At 38.9% G+C, this 14,347-nt stretch overlaps 1 pseudogene; it reads right to left on the reverse strand.

Moving 5' to 3' along the window:
• Positions 1-2,611: 2,611 nt before the first annotated feature.
• LOC102852890 lies at positions 2,612-5,323 on the reverse strand (annotated as a pseudogene).
• Between the last annotated feature and the right edge of the window lie 9,024 nt (positions 5,324-14,347).

The following is a 14,347-nucleotide window of genomic DNA, read 5'->3' on the forward strand; positions in this document are numbered from 1 at the left end:
AATAACACCCAAATTCTATAGCTTTGAGTTAAATACCATTACATATGCTTAACATTTTCAGAGATTTTATCTCAAATATATGAATTTTTCTGTCATTTGTCCAGGCTGCAGTGGCATACTTTTGAACTAAAAGTGAAACAATAATCTATCCGTTTCAATTGCAAATGTCCAGGCAGTCAGCATGTGAACTCAATCTGGTATTAATAAAACAACACATGTACAGGGTAATGAATGCAGACATCTAATAGGAATTTCTATCCTTAGTAAAGAGGAGGATTTTAAGAAAGACAAAAACAGGGGTAAAATATTCTTGCTATGAACTGGTGAATAATTTTATACAGTCAAATAGAAGATCATTAATAAAACATTATTATAATGGAAATATAAGTAATTAATTATGCAGCATGCTTTAGGGACATTTCTCTAGTTAGTGTGTATGACAGGTATTAAATGCCTTTAAGCCACCCACTGTTTATAATTCTGTAAGTCATGTTTACATAAAAACAAAAAATTACACAATCTGTTTCTTCTGACTTTTAATAGTGAACGCATGTGTCTTGGACTGGGAATATTACAGTCTAACCAATGACGACAGACAGGGCATTCATTGTACACCTATCCTAAAAGCTGGAAATCAAAGAACAATGTTAGAATTACCTGCAGGTCTAGTCAAAGAAATGCTCAGTAAGCAAACGCAATGGAAAAGAATCAAGCATTTACCAAATTGTCACTTGTATATATATAAGATTTCAATGTTTTCCATTGTAAAGGTTTTACTATATTAAAAGATTATATAGGCCATGATGAACCATTAAGCTTGCATGTTGTTGTTGTTGTTGTTGTTATGTGCCGTCTAGTCGCTTGCGACTCATAGCGACCCTATGTACAACAGCCCTAAACTCTGCTCTGTCCTGTGCCAATCGCACTGTCTCTGACACTCCCATCCCAATTACCCCAGTCACTGAATCAATCCACCTCATAGAGGGCCTTCCCCTCCTGCGCTGTCCCTCCACCCTCCCAAGCATGATGTCCTTCTCCAAGGACCGGTCTCTCCTCACAACATGTCCAAAGTATGTTAGATGGAGCCTCAGAATCCTTGCCTCCAAGGAGCCACCCGGTTTAACCCTTTACAGGACAAATCTGTTTGTTTTCCTAGCAGTTCATAGTATTTTCAATACTCTTCTCCAGCACCAGAGCTCAAAGGTATCAATTCTCCTTCTATCCTCCTTGGTCATTTTCCAACTCTCTGATGCATAACAAGTGATTGCAAAAACCGTGGCCTGTATCAGACACACCTCAGTCTCCAGAGAGACACCATTGCTCTTCAGTACTTTGGAGAGGTCCCTAACAGCAGACTTTCCCATGGCAATGCACCTCTTAATTTCCTGGCTGCTGGTGCCAAGACTGTTGATTGTGGAGCCAAGCAAACTAAAGCTGTGTACAATCTCAATCTCTTCACCATCCATCCTGATGCTGCCAATTGGTCCAGTGGTGAGAATCTTTGTCTTCTTGACATTGAGCCTCAATCCATATTGGAGGCTGCAGTCCTTGACCCTCTGCAGCAGGTGCTTCAGGTCCTCTTCAGTTTCAGCAAGCAGGGTTATATACTCTTAACAAAAATAAAGCTCGCAGCTCATCAGAAACTAAATTTACTCAAAATCTTTCTGTACTTTTTGAACCAGTAAATTATTTTATTAGAACTTTATCCTCACAGCAGTCATTTTTTAAGTGCCTGCAGAGTGCAATGAGATGATACGTGGTTTAAAGAAAATATATTCCCAAACCATCACCAAGATCTCATCTGAGCCTCAAGGACCTGAGTTTGGATGGAGAAATAAGAATTCATTCTGTATTCTCTGGTGCTTTTCATAGTGCCTTCAACCAGAAGTGAAGCTTCAGGCAGGACTATGGCTTTATCTGGATTTTCTTTCATCTTGAATATTAAGTAAATCTTAAATTTAAAGCAGTCGTTGGAGGTTAAGTGTTTCTAAAGCAATGTAACTAGTGTAAAACGTCTCCCCAGAGAGCAGCTCTTGTGAGCAACATGGGATTAACAATGCAGGGATACTCACCAGTTTCTACTGTCCTAAGGTTGCACACCACACTGGGACCTCACCTCTAGAACCCAAGTCAGAGTCATAAATACCTCTTTTGAGAATGTGACATATGCTTCATGAATTTCAGGCTCAATTCTTGTCTTACATTATGTATTAACTGGCTGTTATACATGATATATGCAATGAATTGCCAATGAGTTAAGACAAATATGCACCAAAGACTTCTGCAAGTACAAATTAGAAGCACTCATAGATTACGGGAGATTTGAGGTGGCAGTTTAGGAATTCGAAGTTGCCTTTCCAGAACTTCACGTCAGCTAAACTGTTCCTAAACTCATCCTCTTGGCTAACATCCAATTTTCAATCTCATTCTCAGCCTCTACAAGTCAAGCTTTTACAAGAAGCATGGACTTAAGGGCACTGTCTTAAAAAGTTGCAACATTAGAATTTCTTCCAGAGACTGACCCAGGAAACAGTTTATTAATAGCTTGTCAGCATTCATTTGGCAATAGCACTGACAGTTCTGATGTCACAGGAAACGCAGACCATCGGTATCATTTCACACCGGACTCGGCAGACACTGCGCTGTCTGGGAGCTCTCTACCACTGGCTTTAGTCTCTTCTTCCTTCTCCTTCTTTTCCTGGTTTTCCTCTGCTGCAGTCTTGTCAGTTCTGAAGAAAATCCTTGCATTGCTCAGTGAGAAAGAGAGCAATTCAAATTCCTGTAGGTAGACATCCAGCTGCTTCTGCGTGAGGTTCATGGTCTTCAGGAGTTTCTCATCCTGACTGGTTGACTGCACGTTCTGTTGCTTAGCAACTGCTCTCATCTCCTTCAGGTACTTCTCTCGAACAGACTGGTACCAGTGAAGGGAGTCAAACTCCTGGTACTGATCCAAGAGCTTCAGGATGTATGCCACACTCATGGCAAAGCCATCATCAGTAAAAGCGGCTCCATTTTTTTTATGCAATTTTTCCTTGCAACTGACGGAATGCTCTACAAAGTTGAGGGTCAGCGGGGGGACAATTATATAGAAATTTCGAAGGTGTATATTCTTCAGCAGTCAGAATTCTGTATCAAAAACATCCACAAGCATTTTGAAATACTCTGCCTTCAGCAGAGTTGCTTCTGTGATCACTGAGGACTGAATCCAAATGCCTTGCTGCTTTTAATGTTTCATCTGCAACACCTTCTTCTTTTACTAATTCTTCAAAATTTACAATATCTTCAAGATCAGGCACAAATCTAATGGCATTGCTGCTACAATGAAGGCCACCAGATCTTATCATTCACACTTAGCCCATCTGGCTAATGAGTTGCCTGAACTGATCCAGGTAGCTCTGTCCCTCTGGTGTTATTCCAAGTTTTCTGATGCCTCGATTGAATTTTTCTGCTCTTTCATAAGGATACTTATGATCATTTTGATCCTTGATTTCCCGGAAAAATCTAATATCTTTAATCAATCTAGATTTGACATGTTCATCATACATAAATTGACTAAATATATAGAACTTCTTTTTTAAAAAATGGTAGGTGAAATTAACTGTTGTATTCATGATTCCTGTGCCATGTGTTCGAATTGAATTTGCAATATGTTGAATATTAATGGTATTCAAATGTTTGTTATTGCTTGTTTGCTCAATAAAAATTTGATTGTTGAGATGATAGAGATAACGAGACACAAATATATGAATGTTTCTCATGATTTCCAAAGCATCCAGGTCCTGCTCCAAAGTCTGACTCAGAAGGTGTGCCTCTGTCATCACCAATCCGTAACGCTGAGTAGCTAGGTTTCTCATTTCGCTGTAAGTGGCCCAGTCATGAAGAGCCACTGTTGTTAGATTGTAGAAGGTCTTATCTAGGTAGTGAGTTACATGTGCTCGAATGTCAATGAAACGATTAAAAAAATCGAATTGGATTCAGAGAGGAAAAAAGAGCGAGATCTTTCATGCCAACTTTGAATGGGTTTCGGTCGTCCAGTTTTAAGTGATTGTGCACAGAGAGTCACAGATCCTTCCCTATTTCTTTGCACAACTTGTACAGCAAATGCTCGTTTAAAATTTCCACGATTTCCTTGTCATAGCAATCCAGGAGTATTTCGTGAGACTCTAAATGTCTCGCTTGCACCATAGCAGGTACACAGTCAAGCAAAGCACTGAACATACAATGTAATCTAGCTGCATCCACAGCATTTTCATACACATCATCTAAATAAATAGGGAAGACAGCTCGGTGCCAGTATTAAAAACAACAATCACATTGTGTTTGGACTCGTTCTCTGAGTTCACTGATAAGATCCAGTATTTTCATGACGCCTTGAAGTGGAAAGAGTTCCTCATCCTTAAATGTCTTCATCTGTGTGCCAACACTCAGCGCCAGAGAGGCAATAAGTCGTCCTTGCCTTGTACTCGGGCCATTTAGAGTATTTTCAGCCAGAACTAAAGCAGAGAGGACATCAAGAGGCTGTTCACTGTATTTTTTGTCAGAAATTACTCTTTTCTTCGTCACAGAAATGGAATTAAGGGCCTGATGTTGAAGGTGCTGAGTTATATGTGAAACTCAATCAGCCACAACCATGATTCTTCTGTAGAACATATGCTCAATTGCCTTAAGAAGTTCAACAAGCCTGCATAATGCTTTAACAGAGGCTTTGGTCGTTGGTTTTTGCATGGACATATAGAGATTCATGGTGGTTTTAATAATGGTACTAATACTATATGCATATAGGAAGCCCTGCATAAAACTATTACATCTGTTCGTGAGGTCATCAGCAAATTTATCCATTCTCTACTCTTTAGATAAAATAGATTCCATTTTCATCATCCATGAGCTCACAAAGATGTAGTAAGACTGTACATCATTGGTAAGTGACTGAGCTTTCTGCTGCAGGAAAGTATCCCTATGCATTTTAATGGCTTGAAGGCTTTTTCTGTCTAGAAGCTTGGCAGCTGCTGGTATTTTCTGGATCAGAATATTATCAGGAAACCAAATAATATTAGCAGTTAGTGTGATGGCTGGAACCTTTTTACAAATGTCCAATAAAGAGTTATAAAATTTTTTATCAACAGTTCGAAAACTGTGAAAGTGCAGCACAAAGAGTCCACAAATTCCAACATATTTGTCTCTTTGGTCAATTTCAGAAGGTTCTCCAAGTTTGACTCCTACATTTGCAAAAACTTAGCGAATACAATAAATATGCAAATTCTTCAGCAAAAGTGCTATTTTTTGAGACAGATATTCTTCGATTGTTTTTCTTATGTTGAACCATCCTTACATATATGTTATGAGTCCCACTTGGTCATGGTGAATTATCTTTTTGATGTTCTGTTGGATTTTATTGGCTAGGATTTTGTTAAAGGTTTTTGCATTTGTAATTTTCTTTTTTGGTAGTATCTTTGCCTGATGTTGGTATTAGAGTTATGTTTGTTTCATAAAATGTTTTTGGGAATATTAATTCTTTTTCTATGTTTTGAAATAATTTAAGTAAAATTGGTGATAAATCTACTCTGAATGTTTGGTAGACTTCATCCATGAAGCCATCTGTCCAGTACTTTTTCTGGTGGGGAATCTTTTTATGATCTGCTCAATTTCTTCTTTTGTGATGAATCTGATCAAGTGTTTTACATCTGTCTGTGTCAATCAGGGTAAGACATGAGTTTCCAGGATTTTTTTTATTTCCTTTAAATTTTAAAATTTCTCAGAGTATAGCTTTACACAATAATCTGATAATATAGATTTAATTTCCTCTAGTCCTGTTATGATGTCACCGCTATCATTCCTTAATATAATTGTATCTTCTTTTTTCATTTGTTAAGTTTACCAATGGTTTGCAAATTTTAACGATCCTTTTGAAAAACCAGCTCCAGATTTTGTTGATATTTTAAACTGTTTTTCTGTTCTCTATCTCATTGATTTCCATTCTTGTTCTTATAATTTCCTTTTTGCTAGAGGCTATGGAGTTAGTAAATGGAATTCCTCTACTGTAACAAAGAGAACTCAGAGAAGGAAATCAAGAAAGTAAAACCATTTACAATAGCCAACCACAAGTTGAGATACTTGGGAATGAACTTAACTAGAGACACAAAAGACCTATAAAACTACAGAACATTTTTGCAAGAAACAATAAAAGATTTTAATAAATGGAAAATTGTTCTCTGTTCATGGGCAGGAGGAAGATTCAATAATGTGAAAATGACTATCATACCAAAAAAAAAAAAAGTCTACATTTTCAATGCAATCCCAATACAGATAACCAAATTCTTCTTTTTAAAGGAAATCTAGAGGAGATTTGTCAAGTTTATTTCGAGAGGAAAGAGACCCAAAATAAACAAAGTACTTCTGAAAAACAAAAGTGTAGTGGGAGGCATATCACTCCCTGGCCTCAAACCTACTATACAGTGGTAGTAACCAAAAGAGCATGATACTCATATAATGACAGGAACATAGTAGACCAATGGAACAGAATCGAGAACTCAGAAATGGACCACTCTAGGCAGCAGTCAGAACAGAGCACGGCAACACTGCATGGTTCAAAATTGGGAAGGGTGTGCACCAGGGATGCATCCTGTCTCCATACCTTTTCAACATGTATGCAGAGCAGATTATCCGAGAGGCTGGGCTCTATGGGGAGAATTGTGGCATCAGGATTGCTGGAAGATCTATTAACAATCTGCATTATGCAGACGACACAACCCTGCCTGCTGAAACTGAGGAGGACCTCATGCACTTGCTGCGACGGGTCAAGGACTTCAGCCTTCAGTATGGACTGAGGCTCAATGTCAACAAGACAAAGATTCTCACCACTGGACCAATTGGCAGCGTCAGGATGGATGGCGAAGAGATTGAGATTGTTCACAGCTTCAGTTTGCTCGGCTCCACAGTCAACACTCTTGGCACCAGCAGTCAGGAAATCAAAAAGTGTATCGCGATGGGCAAGTCTTTTGTTAGGGACCTCTCTAACGTACTCAGGAGCAGCAGTGTCTCTCTGGAGACTAAGGTGCGCCTGATACAGGCCATGGTCTTTGCAATCGTTTGTTATGCATCAGAGCGTTGGACAATGACTAGGGAGGACAGAAGGAGAGTGGATGCTTTTGAGCTGTGGTGCTGGAGAAGGGTACTGAATGTACCATGGACTGCCAGGAAAACAAACAGATTCATCTTGGAGAGGATTAAAACAAGCTACTCCTTGGAGGCAAGGATTCTGGGGCTTCGTCTGACATACTTTGGACATGTTGCCAGGAGGGACGGGTCCTTGGAGAGGGACATCATGCTTGGGAGGGTGGAGGGACGGCGCAGGAGGGGACGACCCTCTATGAGATGGATTGACTCGGTGACTGGGGTAATCGGGATGGGTGTGTCAGAGGCAGTGCGGTTGGCGCAGGATAGAGCAGGATTTAGGGCTGTTGTGCATAGGGTCGCTATGAGTTGCAAACGACTCGATGGCACATAACAACAACAACAATATTGGACAAGGAAATAAAACCTATCAAATGTGGAAATGATAACCTCTTCACAAATGGTGGTAGCAAAACTGTACTGCTGAAAACTGTACGTGCAGAAAGCTGAAACTGGACCCACATCTCACACCATATACAAATATCAACTCAGGGTGGATCAGAGACCTGGTAGTAAAGCCCCAAACCATAAAGTTCATAAGAGACAAACTGGGATCAAGTTTAGGTCTATTGTTGTTGTTGTTATGTGTCATCTAGTCGCCTGTGACTCATAGCAACCATATGCACATTAGCTCTGAAACCCACCTTATCCTGAGCCAATCTTATCATTTTCTACAGACATAATCTCAATTTTCCAGTCACTAAGTCAGTCTATCTCATCCAGGGTCTTTCTCTCTTGCACTGTCCCTCCACCCTTCTAAGCTTGCTATCCCATTCCAAAGACTGGTCTCTCCTTTCCACATGCTCAAAGATATCATCTCACCCCAGTAAGAATAGCAAAATTCAATAGAACGGCAAGCAACAAATGCTGGCGAGGTTGTGGAGAAATTGGAACCCTTATTAACTCTTGGTGGATGTGTAAAATGGGGCAACCACTGTGGAAAGTGGTGTCGCGCTTCCTCAAAAAGTTACAAATACAGATACCATTTGACTCAGCAATTCCACTACTGGGAATATACCCTAAAGAGACCATAACTGACATCCAAGCAGATATATGTACACCTATGTTTATCGCGGCTTTGTTCACAGTAGCAAGGAGTTGGAAACAGCCTAAGTGCCCATCAACAAACTAATGGATAGAGAAGATGTGGTATATTCACACAATGGAATACTACGCTGCATTGAAAAACACAGAACTCATACAATATTATTCAAAATAGGTGACCCTGGAGGACATTATGCTGAGTAAAATATCTCAGTCACAAAAAGGCAAACACTGCATAGTGCCTCTGTTGTAGAACGGGACTGACATCAGGGTTGGGGTAAGACAGAAAAACTGGATAGATTATGTATACTGAACTGAAACAGATGAGGGAAAGAACAATTTAAAAATGATATATGATAGGGTATTATGATTACCACAGGAATCCAGAATTAAAGTTGCATAGTGGAGTGCATTTTGGGGGGTCGGGGTCGGGGGGATTGCATACCAATGAAGAAGTTTATATTTTGCTTTTCAAAGAGAGGAACGAATTGTGGGGAGGGGAGAAAAAAGTGCAACAGTGAATTAATGGAAACCAAAAAAAAGTATGTGAGACGGAGCCTCAAAATCATTGCCTCCAGGGAGTAACCTGGATTCACCCTCTCCAGGACAGATATTTGTTCTCCTGGCAGTCCACTGTATGTTCAACACTCTTCTTCAGCACCACCACTCAAGGGCATTGATTCTTTTTATGTATCATCCTTAGTTATTATCCAGCTTTTGGGTGCGTAGCAAGTAATTGTGAAGACCATGGTCTGGATCATGTTCACCTTAGTCTCCAGACTGATATCACTTCTCTTTAATACTATAGAGAGGTCCCTGGCTGCAGATTTTTCCAGTACAATTCATCTTTTGATTTCTTCAATGTTGATGCCAAGAGTGTTGATTGTGGAAGCAAGCAAGCAAGCAGACGTTATCAACAATCTTAATCTCAATCTCTTCTCTATGCATCATGAATTTGCTATTGGCCCAGTGATGAGAATATCTTTTTTCTTGATAATAAATTCCAATCCATATTGAAGACTATAATTTTTTAACTTCTGCAGCAAACTCCCTGTGTCCTCTTCCGTTTCATCAAGTAAGTTTGTGTCATTTACATAATTCATGTTGTTGATGAATCTTCCTCAAATCTTGATGTCATATTCCTTCTTATGAAGTCCAGGCTCCTGCATGATCTGTTCTGCATATATATTGAAACAGAATGGAAATAGCATGCATCCCTGATGCACATCTTTCCTGATTCTGCACCATGAAGTGTTTCCCTACTCTGTTCTGATTACCACTTCCTCATTATAGTGTAGTTTTCACATGAGCACAAGTAAGTGTTCTGGGATCCTCATTTGTTTCAAGGTTAGCCACAATTTGTTGTGATCCATATAGTCAAATAACTTTCCATAGCCAATGAAACACAGATTCCTCTGGCACTCTCTGTTTTTAAGCCAAGATCCTCCTAACGTTGACTATATAAGGCCTAGTGCCACAGCCTCTTGTAAACCCAGCCCGCACATCTGGAAGTTTTCTGCTGATGTATTATTCCAATCCTTTCTGTATAATCTTCAACAGGATATTGCTTGCATGTGATATTGTTCAATAATTTCTACACTCCACTGCACCACTCTCTTTTTGGAATGGGGTTAAATACAGATCTCTTCCAGTCAGTTGTTCAGGCAGTTGTTCTCCAGATTTCTTGGCATAACTTGGTGAGTGTGTCTAGGGCAGTATTTGCCGAAATATGTCAATTGGTATTCAATTAAATCCTGAGGCCTTGTTTTCTTGCCAATTACTTCAGAGCAGTTTAATCATTCTTGATTATATATTATTTCATTAAATTCTTCTGTATCAGCCAATTCTTTTTGGTTTAGTGCCTCTGTGTACTCATTTGATATTCTTTTGATGCTTCCTTGGTCATCCAACATTCTGCCTTCAGAATCCTTAAATATTGCACCTTGAGGCTTGAATTATACTAAGTGAATTAACTCAGCCTCATAAGAACAAATACTGTATAAGGCCATTATTGTAAAAATAGAAGGATAACTAGTAAAACATGTATAGGGATGCAAGAAAGGAATGGGTAGGAGCAGGGGGATGAAGACGGGTAGGGGAAAAAAATCACAGGGTTGCACAATTTGGTAGATCAAGAGAGGTAATAAAAGAAATGGGAAAGAGCTTGCTAGGATAGTCCAATGGCGATTCATTTTATGAATTTTCAATAAATTAAATAATAAAATAATAAATATTTTAATTATAAATAAAATAAAGAAATTAAATTAATTTTATAAACCATAATGCATGGGTATGATTGTATGAAACATAATGTGAATGAAGAATAGTGTGAAACACAACGTATATCAACTTTGTAAGCAAACCAATAGAAAATAAACATTAAAAAAAATAACAAAGCAATTATCCTTACCACTGGAACAAAAGACAATGACATGACAGATAGACAAGTATTGAAGTTGCCAATGAGTTCATCTTATTTGTATCAACAATCAACATCCTTACTACCAGCAGTATGAGACTAGAAGGAGTATTGCATGGGGTAAGTCTTCAGTTAGGGACTTCTCCAAATTACTGAGGAGCAATTATTTCTGCTCAAAAACTAAGATGCACATCATTCTTGTCATGGTCTTTTCAATCACTTGCTATGCATCTGAGAGTTGGACAGTGAATAAGGAAGACAGAAGAAGAAGAACTGATACCTTTGAGTTATAATGTTGAGTAAGAGTACTAAATTCCATGAACTTCCAAAAGGACAAACAAATGTCTTGAAGAAAGTGCAGCCAGAGTGATCTTCAGAGGCAAAGACACTGAAGCTTCATCTCTTATACTTTGGACATGTTGTTAGGAAAGACTATTCCTTGGAAAGAGACATCATACTTGGAAAGGCAGAGTGTTGGTGAAAGAGAGGAAGACCCTTAACCAGATGGATAGACACAATAAGTGCAGCAATGATTCAAATATGTCAGAGATGATGAGGATTGTGCAGGATAGGACAAGGTTCAGGTCTGATGTTTATAGGGTGCTATGAATCACACTAGACTCAACAACACCTATCAACAACAACAAATTTATAGACAGTAATCTGTGGTATAAAGAGACTACCAAATACAGCCATAAATGCACAATCTCCAAAGAAAAATGGATAAATGGGACCTTCTAAAGATTAAATCTCTGTGCACATCAAAAACTTTTCCCAACAGAGTGAAAAGAAAACCTACCGACTGCGACCAAGGTAATACTATCTCTGAAAAGAGTCTCATAATGAAAGTTTACAGAATAATCCTGGGCCTCAAGAAGAAAAAGACTGATAACCCACTTACAAAATAGGCAAAATACATGGAAAGACTTTTAACAGAGGAGAACACTCAGATAGCCGACAGACACATGAAGAAATGCTCTAAATCACTGGCAATAAGAGAGATGCCAATCGGGCAGCAAGTAATAAATGTTGGAGAGAATGTGGAGAGATAGGAACTCACTCACGTTTTTGGTGGGATTGTAAAATGGTACATCCACTCTGGAAGGAAGTTTGGTGTTTCCTCAAAAAGACATTCCACTGCTTGGGATATACCCTGAGAAAATGAGAACTGAGGTATAAATGGAGACTTGTACACCAATGTTCATAGTAGCATTATTCACCATAGAAAGAAAATGGAAACAGCACAAATGCTCAACCACAATGGAATGGATTGAGAAATTATGATAAATTCACACAATGGAATACTATGCAGCATGCAGGATCAATGATTTTGTAAATTACTACCTAACATGGGAGGGACTGGAGAGCATTATGCTGAGTAACCTAACTGAATATGAGGACCCAAGGAAGAGAGGAGGGCTTAATCATAGAGTCACACAACTTGATGGTTTGAGGGAGGGATGGGTAAACAAAAGGGGAAAGATCAGGTGTGAAAAACAATATATACACATTTTATGAACTTCGTATGTTAACCAGTAGAACATAATAAGCTTAAAAAAGTTAGTTGGGGCTTGTCTAAGTATGGAGGTTCATTTGTGAAGCAGCTGGATTCCATAAGGTGGGTTCTCTTGTTTTGGTGGAGGATCGGGTGTGGACTGTTTAGCTGTTTGGTTGGTTGTTTTTTTTGTTGTTTTTTTTTTTTTAATTTCATCACAATTGTCTGTGAGCTGATTTGATTTGCTGGATTTAGCTAACATTGAGCTGTCAGCTGGAAGCCTCTGTTTAGAGTCAACCAGGACCTGGTGGGCAGGTCTTTGAATTAAAAGTCAGTTGGGCCTTTGGACTGCAGCCCTTGGGCCTGGAGTCAATTGTGTTTGGAATGAACATTCTTCTAAGTGATACAGCACTGGCCTGTCCATTTGCTGTACTGAGGTAACTTGGGGTTGCTGTGATGCTTAACACTGTGCCACTGGTGTGTCAAATGCCCATGGTGGACAGTGTTTGGTGGAGCTCCAAGATTAAGACAGGCTTGGAAGCAGGAGTGGCATCCACTTCCTAAACAACATGCCTCTGGAAACTCTATGAAGTTAGAGAAAAAAACGATAGTTATAAAACAGGATTCAGGTCTTTAGTTCATCGTGTTGCTATGAGTCATACTTAACTTGACAGCACTTAACAACAACATGTTATTTATTGTTGTTGTTGATTGCCATTGGGTCGAGAATGACTCATAGCGACACTATGAACAAAAGGCCTGAAGCCTTTCTATAACTATCAACATTTATCAAAGTTCATAGAGTTTTCAGAAGTATGTTGTTTAGGAATTGGATGCCACTCCTGCTTCTACATGTCACTATCTGATGTTATCTATTTCTTTATTACTTCTTTAAGGAGTTATGCAAGAGAAAGATGGGAAATCTCCTGCAGTGTGATTTACAGCCTCAGAAAATCTGATAAAAGATGATCTATGAGTTGGTCCTGCCTCAATGACAGTGGGTTTTTTGAGTTTTATTTGTTTATCCACCCATTAGAAGAGCTCTAATAGCTTAGTGGTAAGTTTTGCAGCCAATGCAAAAGCACAAGGTTCAAATCTACCAGCTACTCTGTGGGAGGAAGAGGGACAACATCCTCTCATGTGACTTATGGCCTCTGAAAACCAACTAGAGGGTCAACTGAGTCAATTCCAACTTGATGATACATAACAACTATAGACACTCATTAGAGAAAAAGGAAACAAATCCAAGAAAGCCAAATAAGTTTTAGTATATCCCACTTAAAGACTAGAATTTAGAGACTAGATTTAGTGAAATTTAACAATGATGTCAATCAAAGACAGCATGCACAAAGAAACCAAAAGTTAAAAAATATACAAGAGAAAGAATTTACTAAAATGGATGTCAAAAGAGACTTAAACTTGCTCTAGAATGTAGCATAGCAAAAATGAATGAAAGAAATGATAAAGAGAAATGAACAGAAAATTTCAAAAGGAGCATAGGAAGACAAAGTATTATAATAAAATGTGCAAAGAGTGAGAGTTAAAAAAATTTAAAAAAGGAAACGTATCTAACTGAAAACAATAAAGAAAAAAATACAAGCCTTGAGTAATAATACTGAAAGATTCTATTTATTTTGTTGTTGTTATTGTCCATCAAGTCACCTGCGACTCAGTACCCTATGTACAACAGCTCTGAATCCTGACCTGTCCTGAGCCAGTCTCACTGTGTCTGACAGACCTACCCCAATTAATCCAGTTACTATGACAATCCAACTCATCTGGGGTCTTCCTCTCCTGTGTTGTCCCCTTTTCCCCCCACTGAGCTTTTCTTTTGGGCTGATGCTGCCCTTTTTATCTTGCATGACTGACCTGAGGAGTAATTAGATTCCTGGCTTTATTGCTTCTAAAGGATAAGTTCTACAGGGGTGCGTTCAGTAGTTTAGTTCTAGGCTGAAAGTGGTACCAAGAACCATAGTTCTGGGAGGTCAATCAAACCTGGAAATTTTTAGATTTTTAAATTTTGCTTTATACTTTTCTTTTTCTTTGTCCAATATCCTCTATTGTGATATCTCTTAAAGTAGTCAGCTATCGTAACTGAAGACCATTTTGCAGAGCAGATTATCCGGGAGGCTGGGCTCTATAAGGAGAATTGTGGCATCAGGATTGGTGGAAGATCTATTAACAATCTGCGCTATTCAGATGACACAACCCTGCTTGCT

The sequence above is a fragment of the Elephantulus edwardii genome, unplaced genomic scaffold (assembly GCF_000299155.1).
Source record: "Elephantulus edwardii isolate Elephantulus edwardi_28Jun2011 unplaced genomic scaffold, EleEdw1.0 scaffold00310, whole genome shotgun sequence".
NCBI classification, from domain to species: Eukaryota; Metazoa; Chordata; class Mammalia; order Macroscelidea; family Macroscelididae; genus Elephantulus; species Elephantulus edwardii.